The following is an 11,492-nucleotide window of genomic DNA, read 5'->3' on the forward strand; positions in this document are numbered from 1 at the left end:
TTGATGTTCTAAATTTGTCCACTGGTGATAAACAGGCCAGACAAGGTGCCTGGCCCATAGTAAAGTTTTGCTCCAGAATGCCAGCTGGAGTCATAGGCAGATAAAAGGATAGACTTACAGAATGTTGTGTCTTTAACTGCTCTCATATGTGAGTTGACTAATGGTGGATGGCCAGTTGCTGCGTCGTTTGCCCCAGGAAGGTTTAAAAAGGTTATGACTATTAAAAATCTGAGGAGATTTAAAGAAGCTAGAGCAGATGAAGCCTTATGCTCCCAGATCCACAAATATCAGTGATAGAATGTTCCTGATAAATGCTGATGAATTAATGTACATAAGTTTAAAAAGAAAACATGATAAAATAAGCAATGATTTTTTACAAATGAGATCAATGTGATAAATAGGAAGTAAAGTTTGATGTGTATATGTTTGTGCTGACATTCCGTTATTTTTGAGGAATTCACTACTGATAGCTGAAGTGAAAACTTCATCTCTGAGACAGAGTTTAGTCTCTAGACCAAATGAATAAAATCCATCTAGGATTTCAGATACATTAGATAATGTGTGATATGCTTGAGGGAATTAATGAAATGTGCTATGAAGCGTTGAGATCCTTTAAATTAGAAAAAGTACATAAGCATCAACAAAACAGTTTAAGTGTTAGTATATTGATTGTGTGAATTTTGATCTTAACAGCACTAGCGCTATATAATAAATGTAGTAGAATGAATATGAAATAATAAAAATGGAAATACTGTAGAGCAGCTGTACTGAACTACTTTACCACTCAGATAGTTAAGTTAAGTTTCATTGTATTAAAACACTATACTGCAAAAAAGATAGATGACCTTCGAGTTCAGATCCAAAGGAGAGCAGAGAGACAGACAGTCTCTATACTCTCCTCTTCTGTTTGGGACATATGATGAAAATAGAGAATAATAACCACTGCTGTTCAAAATCAGCAAAATGTAAAAGACAAATCATGACAGAAATTTAAAATAAATAAATCAAATTTATTTAAAGTAATGCAGGTTGCTGTGCTTCATGTTCTGTTCTTGTATGAAAGGTTTGAAGCCATTAACTAAGAAGTTACTTTCACCGTGTTCTGTATGAAACTGATAAAACAGGAAGAAGTGGACCGCTTCCAGTAGGCGGTGCAAAATAATAATCATCAGATGTTGACATCATGTCATATGTTGAGAGGAGGAGTTATTGAATGAAAATTTTGAACTGAGCCATGCTGTTTATTTCTAAAATGCTGACTTTTCAGAATGAAACTAGAGAAATGTTGTCAATGAGATGGAACCAAAAGAAAGAAAGAAGCCAATTTGCTTGCCACAAACTATTTAATAAAAGAACAATAAAAGTCTTTGTAAGATTTGAATAAGAAAGAAATATATATATAACTTAAATATATATATAACTTAAATCTTATGATTGATTTGGTTAACCCTTGTGTTGTTCCTGGGTCGGATTGACCCAGAGTGTGTGTGTGTTTGTGTGTGTGTGTGTGTGTGTGTGTGTGTGTGTGTGTGTGTGTGTGTGTGTGTGTGTGTGTGTGTGTGTGCGTGCGTGCGTGCGTGAGTGCGTGCGTGAGTGCGTGCGTGCGATCATACGCAAGCCCTGGCCGGTCAGGGTTAGGGTTAGGGTGACCCAAGGATTGTCATTATCCAATTCTCCTGGGGTAATTGAGACCAATGGATTGTCATTCTCGATTGTCATGGGAGAGGTCATTTAGACCCCCAGAGAGGGCGCTGTGGTGCTCTGTGGGGTCATTTAGACCCACACCTGATTCCAATTGAAATCAAGGGGGGGTACATTAGACCCACATATAAGTCTCAGTGTGCCACTCTCTCACGGACCATGGCACGATGTCGCGTCAGGAGCGTTTCACCAGAGAACAGGTTCTCGAACAGCTATTCTCCCAGCAACCATCCTCTGAACCCGAAGAGGACGCGAAAGAGCCAGACCGAGAAGCGGACGGACAAGGAGATGGAGAAGCAGACCGAGAAGCAGACAGAAAAGCAGACAGAGAAGAAGACAGAGAGGATGGAGACGGAGGCGTCGGCGATGGCGACGGCGACGGCGACGAAGACGAAGACGAAGACGAAGACGAAGACGAAGACGAAGACGAAGACGGTGACTACGAAGACGACGACGGTGACAAAGACGAAGACCCAGTGGGTGATGCTTCTGTGGATTCTTCATCCTTGGAAGAAGAAGAAGGAGGACAAGACTACGGCGACACCACCACCACCACCACCGGACTCGTGGAAAGAGAGACCTTCCCGTCAGGAAACGGGGAAATAACATGGTCCTCGAGGGCGTACGGCCGAGAGGAGGGCCACTGCTCCTCCTCCTCCTCTTCCTCCTCCTCTGCTGCGGCTCAAAGCGGGGTCCCCCGGGCCCCACGATCCACGCAACGTCCCGCACCGGTGACCTAGCCTCGACGTTCCGCCTGTTCATCACACCGACGGTAGAGAACATCATCCTGGAGATGACGAATCGGGAGGGTCGTCGGAAATACGGCGACGAATGGAAAGGGATGGACGAGACCGACCTGCGCGCCTACGTAGGGCTGCTGATCTTAGCGGGCGTGTACAGGTCCCGGGGCGAGGCCGCCGCCAGCCTGTGGGACGCCAAGAGCGGCCGGGCGATTTTTCGTGCCACGATGCCCCTAAAACTCTTCCACACGTACTCCAGACTGCTGCGCTTCGACGGCTGCGAGACGAGACGCACGAGACGAGCCACGGACAAATTGGCGGCCGTGCGAGAGGTCTGGGACGCGTGGGTGTCGCGGCTACCGCACCTCTACAACCCGGGGCCCGAAGTGACCGTGGACAAGCAACTGGTTCCGTTCAGAGGTTAGTCTTTTTAATATTATTATTATTATGTTATGTTATGTTATGTTATGTTATGTTATGTTATGTTATGTTATGTTATGTTATGTTATGTTAGTTATGTTATGTAGATAGCGGCTGCTAGTCCTCGTCCTCATCTCATCTCCTCCTGTTTTTCTCCCTAGGCCGGTGTCCGTTCCGTCAGTACATGCCCAGCAAGCCGGCGAAATACGGGATCAAGTCATGGGTGGCCTGCGATGCGAAATCAAGCTACGCTTGGAAGATGCAAGTGTACACCGGAAAGCCGAGCGGCGGACGCCCAGAACGGAACGCGGGTAGTGCTCGATGTAACGGAGGGACTGCATGGTCGTAACATCACGTGGGACAATTGCTTCACCTCCTACGAACTTGCGCGGCAGCTCCTGGAGAGGAAGCTCACCGTGGTCGGCACGGTTCGGAAGAACAAGCCCGAGCTCCCGACCGGGCTGCTCGCAGTCAAGGGAAGAGAGGTGTGCCCATCCAAGTTCGCATTCACGCCCACCGCCACTCTTGTGTCCTACATCCCAAAGAAAAACAGGAACGTGGTGCTCCTGAGTACACGGCACCCCGAGGCCGACATCAGCGACCGCGAGGACGGGAAACCGGTCATCGTCCTGGACTACAACCGCAACAAAGGTGGCGTGGATAACCTAGACAAGGTGATCGGAACGTACAGCTGCAGGAGGATGACCGCGCGCTGGCCCCTGGTCGTCTTTCACAACATTCTCGACGTCTCTTCCTACAACACCTTCGTGATATGGAGAGTGATCAACCCAGACTGGATGCCGGGCAAGCGGAACAAGCGGAGGGTGTTCCTAGAGCAGCTGGGAAAGGCTCTCGTGACTCCGTTCATCGCACGAAGGGAGCGCATCCCCCGCACGGACGCGTCCGCCGCGGTTGTGAAGGCTGTAAAAGCCGGCGCCGCCGCACAGAGAGCTGTTGACTACGACGCTCGACCCGAGTGTCCGGCCTCCTCCATAGCCCTAGCAGCAGCCCCGCTCGGGGCGAGTAAGAGGAAGAGTTGTCAGATATGCCCCAGGAAAAAGGACTGTAAAACTCACACCGTGTGCCGCGGGTGTAACAAATACATCTGCAAGGGCTGCTCACTTGTCTATTGCCCTACGTGTGCGTCCTAATATGGGGTGGGCTATGTGAGGGGGCCAACAGCCGGGGGAAGCAGGGACAACACAAGGGTTATCTGAATTTGAGAGTTGGAGAATTCAGTATTCACACTTTAAGTCTGTGGAGGGAACAATTTATAATATAATGCAGATAACTTTGCAGAAAAAATAAATAGTCATATTAAAATTAATCTCACAATTGAATTTGTATGACTCAGTCACTTAAGTTATCAGCAACTAATCCTAAAGTTTGGTTTACACTCATCTTAAATAAAACAATTTATATATAATCCTTTTAAAACTTGTAGTTTCACCATGCTTTCTGCAAAATAGATATTAATTCTACATTTATCTTACATAACTTTCGGGAAATGAGTATCAACACTATTTAAATTGGAAATTACTAATTTCTTATCTTCTTATCTTTACACTAAATTTAAATCATTGTTTACGCCTTTTAAAGTTTTGTTTACTGTTTTATTCATCACCCTGATAAAAACATTGCCAGCTTGAGTGGCACTGATGTTTGCAATGAGACCTGTCTCCTGCACAGGAGCATTCAATTCTACAGATAAATACAAACAATAAGCTAATTTTTGGATATAAAACACTTGAAATATGAAAAAATGTTGTTGATCCACAATGGTGCACCTTGCCAATTCAACTACCAAATTAATTTGTACAGAATAAGTGACACACATCCAAATGTTGCTGTGGTTGTGGCGTGTTAAAACACAGACACAGATAGATGGTGGCTACATGCCAGCCAAAGAGAGAAGCTGTATGCAGCTTCTGCATTCACACCCTTTTAGCTAAGATCTCTACATAATTCATCCCACAGCCACCCCATCCAATTAAATATGGATCGCCCTCAGACATTTCTGAAGTTCCTATCATCTTAAAGGTAAAGAAAAAAAGGAAAAAAATATTAATGTGGGACTTGTGAAGTCCAAGCAGCACATGACAGCAGCTTGTCAACTGGCTATTAGGTGATCATTCTCAAGCCCCCACCCAAAATTAAAGCGCTCACAACTTCTACCCCAGACACTGTTCTTCCTATGATGGATGAAAATGATGAACATGACTGTTTTGTGGTTATTTAACCAGAGACCAGACTTGTGGCAGACACTAATACAAAATTCAGATTTGATTCTGTACATGGACGGGTCAGGAAACAGACCGTCTGACACAAAATATCTAGCTGGCTACGTGGTAATAACTGATTAAGAAGTGTTGAAAGCACGAGCATTACCTTCTGGTGCGGTTTTGTACTCCCTTACAAGAACTTGCATTCTGGCAAAGAACAAAGTGGCAACCATTTACACTGATTCTAGATAGGCATTTGGTGTTGATTTAAGTAAATAAAGATAAGAGGTTGTCCAGTCAGTCCGTGATCCCTTTTGTCCACTGTCACGCACGGCCCATCACAGGTGGGAAAAGGGGGGATCAATGATATAATAAGATCGCAATGGTTTGCACTAGGCTTCACACATGTTAATGTGAAAAATAACGGAAAGATGCATTATTTTTTAGCAAATTATAGGAGAAAGTACAGCACAGGGAAACAAGATCATTTGTTACATTAATCGGGTCCTTTTATAAATATGGAAATAGATTTTGTACATATGCGAAGTTGTTGGAGCTACAAATACTTGCTAGTAATTGTAGACCAGTTTTTTTTAAGTAGATTGAATCTTTCCCATCTAGGAGACAGGATTAAAATAATTGTTGTTGAGTGCCCTTAAGTGGCTGCCTTTAGCTATAATTAACTCAGGTTAGGATGAGAGAATGAAATCCACAATAAAATAAACAATCACCAAAATGATGGTGAACACTGATTTGAAGTGGCCACATACTATTGCACTATTGTGCTTTATTCCATTCAAAGCACACCTAGTGCAAGCCCACCTTTGACACCCCATAAAACTACTCTGCTTTGGACTGATGGGTATATGTTAGAGTATGTTAATAAAATTAACTAAACTAAACCAGACCTTGTTTCATTTACAGGTGCTAAGCAGACTTTCAAATTAACTAATTCAACCCTTTCATGTAGGAAATTATGCACTAATCAAATCTGGAAAAGTGTCTCTATCTCATATACTGTAGGTGAAAAGGCTCGTCAAGGTGCTGTTAACAACCAGAACAGCCCTTAGGGTCCAAGGTAAAGCAGAATGGATCCAAACTTCAAGATACATGCTAGCCCTTCCCCCAGACGCCCGTGAAGAGGTGACGTAGAGGGAAACAGGGAGTGGTTCTTCATCCTCCTCCTAATGAGTGGTCTCGAGAGGAGGAACTTGTTCTGGTAACTTAATGTTCCACACACAAGAAACACTATTAAAAGTGCACCCAATAAAATAAGAAAGAGCTAAATGAACTGCTAAGCAGAATAACGTAAGTTATGACTATAACTATGGATCTATGAGACCTCACTCAGACCGTCACCACGGTCTTTACCTTGGATGACTAGTATCATCAGGGTGGGGAAGAACAGAGGACTCCACCGCCTCACATCCTCGCCCAGCAGCTGAGAGCAGCACCGCGGAAGCCAGTGGTGTGGGGGAAGCCACGTTGATCCTGTAGAACCTAGAGAACGTGCAGGGAGCACTCCATGTTGTTGCTGCACAGATTTCTGAAAGAGGGACCCCCTTCAAAGCAGCCCAGGAAGTGGCCACACTCCTGGTGGAATGAGCTACCAAGGAATCTGGGACTGGTAGGTTCTGTCCAGAATAGGCCTCAGCGATAGTGTTAACGATCCAATGGGACAAACACTGTTTAGACACAGGGTGGCCGACTTTTTTACCACCAAAACAGACAAATAACTGAGAGTGTGAGCCCCTCAGAGACTTTGTGCGTGCAATAGAAGCCTTCAGTGCCCTTACTGGGCACAAAGTAGGCAGGCCAGCTTCCTCCTGCAGTAGAGCCGGATCAGGTTGAAAAGTGCTGATCTCAACCACCTGATTTACCGTCTGAGGGTTTATGACTTTAGGCAAAAACAAGGGGTTTGGCCAGAGCGACACACCTGAGTCACCTGCCCTCCATCTTAAACAATCGTCACTTATAGACAGAGCATGCAATTCACTCACCCTTTTGGCAGAGCATATAGCCAGGAGGAAAGCTGTTTTGTGAGATAGAGACTTAAGGCTGGATTGCCCTATGGGTTCAAAGGGAGACTGCATCAGGGACCGTAATACCAAGGGGAGTTCCCACGATGGAGCCCTGGGAGCCCTGCTTGGTCGCAGGCGGTATGCTCCTTTAATGAACTGAGACACTAAAGGATGTCTCCCAACTGTAACATCTCCCACTTTCTCATGGAAGAAAGAAATTGCGGCAGTGTATACCTTAATGGTGCTGTGCGCCCTGTTCGAGTCCAAAAGTGACTGAAGGAAGCGGAGAACCAGCTCAATAGGACAAGTGGCTGGATTTTCCTGTCTGTTGCGACACCATGTAGAAAACACCCTCCATTTTTGGCCATAGTTAGCCCAAGTGGAGGGAGCCCGGGCATTGTCTAAGGTCCTCAGGACAGCCTCATCTAACCCCTGAGAGAGGTACTGAGAAGGGGCCAAGCCCAAATCTGCAGGATGTCTGATCTGGGGTGCCATATCTGACCTTCTGCCTGTGAGAGGAGGTCTGCCATGACTGGCAGGCCCCATGGTTGACCGTGAACCAGGCGAAGGAGCTTTGGGAACCAATGCCTCCCTGGCCACCTGGGGGCTATTAACAGCACCTCGTAGTGGCCCGAGGCAATCCGGTTGAGTACCTGGGGAATCAGAGGGAATGGAGGAAAGGCGTACAGCAACCCTGCCGGCCATTCTTGAGATAGTGCATCTAGGCCTAGAGGACCTCCCTGGCCTTTCAGAGAGAACCACATCCTGCAGTGGGTTGTCTCTGCTGATGCGAATAGATCGGCCCGAGCCGTGCCGAACCAACTCCATAAGAGGGATACAACTTCTGGATGAAGCCTCCACTCTCCTGGGAGAGGACCAGTCCTGGACAGGAGGTCTGCTGCCCGATTTACAATCCCTGGGATAAAGATTGCTTTGAGTGAAGCCAGATGCTGAAAGGCCCAAAACAGGAGTTTCTGTGCCACCTGGAGGCAACGCAGGGACTTTGTGCCTCCCTGGTGATTTATATGATACACAGTTGAAGAACTGTCTGTTCTTATCAAGACATGCCTGCCCTGGATGGAGGAAATGAGAGCCTTCAGAGCAAGGTGAACCGCTCTCAACTCCAGAACATTGATGTGTTCGCCACCCCAAGGGGGTATCCACGAACGGCGCACCATCCTGCCTTCCCAGACTGCTCCCCAACCTGTGAGGGAAGCATCTGTCATCACCACTGTCCTCCTCGATGGAATGTTCCCGAGGGGGACTCCTTGGAGCAGGAGCACCCGGTCCGCCCATGGGCGTAAGGCTTGGAGACATGCACGTGTCACACAAAGTTTCACGTGTCTGTCCAGCTTCGGGTCGAGCTTGAAGGCATTCAGCCACCTCTGCATTGGCCGGGCCCTGAGGAGGCCCAGAGGAACATTAGCTGCTGCGGCTGAAATCATCCCCAGCATCCTCTGAAAGTTGATAAATTCTAGCTGCCTGCCGAGACGGAATCGTTCCAGGAAGGCTAGAATCCTCCTCACCCTCTGAGAGGTGAGGGATGCAGACATCGTAAGGGAATTCAAACAAAGTCCCAGAAAAGTCACCTGCTGCCTTGGCTCGAGGTTGCTTTTTGTCACATTTACCTTGAAACCCAAGGACCGTACATGCGAGATCACCCTCTGGGTATCCTCTACAACTTGGCCAAGAGATGGAGCACAAATCAGCCAGTCGTACAGGTAGGGTAGGATTTTTATTCCTGACATCTGGAGAGGAGACAAGGCAGCCCCAACCACTCTGGTGAACACCCGTGGTGAGAGGGAAAGGCCAAATGGCCAACTGATAGGCTTGCCCCTGGAATGCAAACCGAAGAAAGGGTCTGGTTTGGACAGATGGGCACATGGAAGTACGCATCTTCCAGGTCTATCGAGGTGAACCACTCCCCTTTTTCGATAGATTCTAAGATCTGACCTGTGGTCAGCATTTTGAAAGGAAGTACCTTTATGAAGGCGTTTAATTGCCTTAGGTCCAAGATGGGACGTATTCTGCCATCTTTTTTCGGCACGAGGAAATACGTGGAGTAGAAGCCAGTGAGCTGTTCGTCTGGATCTACTTTCATAATTGCATCCTTCTGCAGAAGGGTTAAAATTTCCTGTGTCAGGATTTGAGCCTGGACTGGGTCCCTGACCATTGTCATGCGGAGCCTGGAGTAAGGGGGGGGCCGCCGCCAAAACTGAATTCTGTACCCCTTTGATACTGTAGCAAGCACCCATGGGTCTGACACAGTTTCTTCCCAGCTGCCCAGGCATAGCTGAGAATGAAATTCGGCGGGTGTCGCCCCACCCCTAGGCAGTACCACCCTGAGGTCCTGAACCTCTGGGGGGGCCCTTCCACTGGGGTGCACCTCTAGCCGAAAAACGGTTATGGGACCCACGTCGACGTTGTGAAGGCTGGTTGGAGTCACCAGAGGCTGTGAATCCTGTAGCCTGTCGCCTGCCATACACCCATGGCTCCTTACGAGCCCAGGATGATGATTGGTGGGGAGGCTGGGAGCCCCTAAGTTTATACCTGGTAGTCACAGCCCCTCTGGTACGCCGAGACTGTTCAGCCTTGTCTAACACACCCTGGGAGTCAGGATGAAAAATGTGTGCTGGCACGACTGGCATATTGGTCAGTTCTTTCCTGATATTCTCGGGAAGTGTTGTCTGTGCCAACCAGATCTGCCTCCGTGACATCATGGCAGATGACATAGCTGCACCAATGTCCCTTGTAAGTTGGGAATGAGTGACAAGGGCAGAGTCTATCAGGCTCATGGTGTCCTGGTCCTCTGGGTTGGCTGTTCTCCTAAGAGCTGCCAATAAAATGGCGAGTGCATTGCCCGAACGGGCTGCTCGTGTGGCTGCATTATACACACCAGTCGGTCCAACTTATCACACTCTTTCAGTGGACAGCGTGGATTGGCGGTTACCCGCTCTGGACCCAGAGATGTTAAGGTGGCCATCTCCCGCTCAACTGGAGGCATATCCCCCATTCCTGTTTCAGGAGCATACTGTATCTTAGCCAGTCTCCGGCAACCTGCATTGAACTGAGGTGCACCACTAGGGATGTTCCATGTGTAGCCAGATGCGCGCTCCCTCCCTGCCACTGCGGAGCGCTCTACCTGTTCTAATGGCGCACCAGTCATTAGGCGACGTCAGGCGTCCCGTATTTAAGGAGGCGGCCGTGTTTGGCTCGCACTCCTTCCGTTTCCGCTCCTCTCCGGTGGGTCGTGGATAGCGCGGAAGAGCTACCTCTGTAGCCGCGGCGTGGTTGTGCAACAGCCAGCGCCTCCTCTAATTTTCCCCCCTCGTACGCAGCGTGACTGACTGCTGGCGGGGGATCGCTCCACCGGGGGACCTTCGGGGTGCAGTTGCGGGTCTGCTTTGTAAGTAACGTTGTCTGCCGTTTCTCGCTTCTCTTAAACCAAGCTGACTGTTTATGTCATGCAACAGCTGGACTTATCTACAGCTGGGGGAGACTCCCACCCTCCGGGTTGCTGTGACGGTGCCTTGGCTTGCAGGGTGGTGCGTATGGCCCCATTATTCACCCAATTCAGTATGTTGTCATATTAATTATTAAATTTGTTTATTTCGCCCTCCTAGAGGCCCTGCTCCTTCGTCGGCCGTCATTGGCCACCACGTCTCAGACGGACCTGCTGTTTTGACTTTACCGGAAATTGCACTATCCTAAATCACACTTTTAATGAACTGTTGCAGCTGATAAGAGCACGGCTCCACAGTTGAAGACTGCCCGGGCTCAGGACCAATTCTGTGTGTTCTTAAAGTGTTGTCTCGTGCACTGGCTCTCCACGCTACACCTTCACGGCGCGTGGAGTGATCACCACCAAGGGACGCCTAGTTTTAGCAACCTTTTTAAATCCCGTTTATATTGGTTGGTATTTCGTTGTTTTGTTGTTCTGTTTCATTTTGTTGTTTTCACACGGACATGTTTTAATTATTCTTTTATTGTTGGTCAGGTGCTGTGGGCCTGAGGTGGCGACCCAATTCCTGGTGGCGGGGTTTTCTTCACAACCCGTTTTGTTGGTTTGCTGTGTCACGGGTGGCGAGTTTATTAATCCTTCCCCTTTTTCTTTGGTTGTCGCCGTGGTAAGTCCCAGCCCTGTCCCTGTGTTGCTCATGTCAAGCGTTTTATTGCATGTTAATTGGTGTTGTGTTTGTTTTCATTTTACTTGTTGATTTATGCATTTATTTGAGTATATTAAAGTTCTTTGTTTATTAGTTAAACACGTCTCTTGCCCCGTGATTTAAACGAACCTGTGCTGCTGCACGTACAATATTTGAGTTATTTCCTGGAGGTGAAATTCCCCAGGTGGCGTTGTGGCAACCTATCACTATCCCCGCTTTCCC

This window comes from Hippoglossus hippoglossus, chromosome 8, assembly GCF_009819705.1.
Source record: "Hippoglossus hippoglossus isolate fHipHip1 chromosome 8, fHipHip1.pri, whole genome shotgun sequence".
Classification (NCBI taxonomy): Eukaryota; Metazoa; Chordata; class Actinopteri; order Pleuronectiformes; family Pleuronectidae; genus Hippoglossus; species Hippoglossus hippoglossus.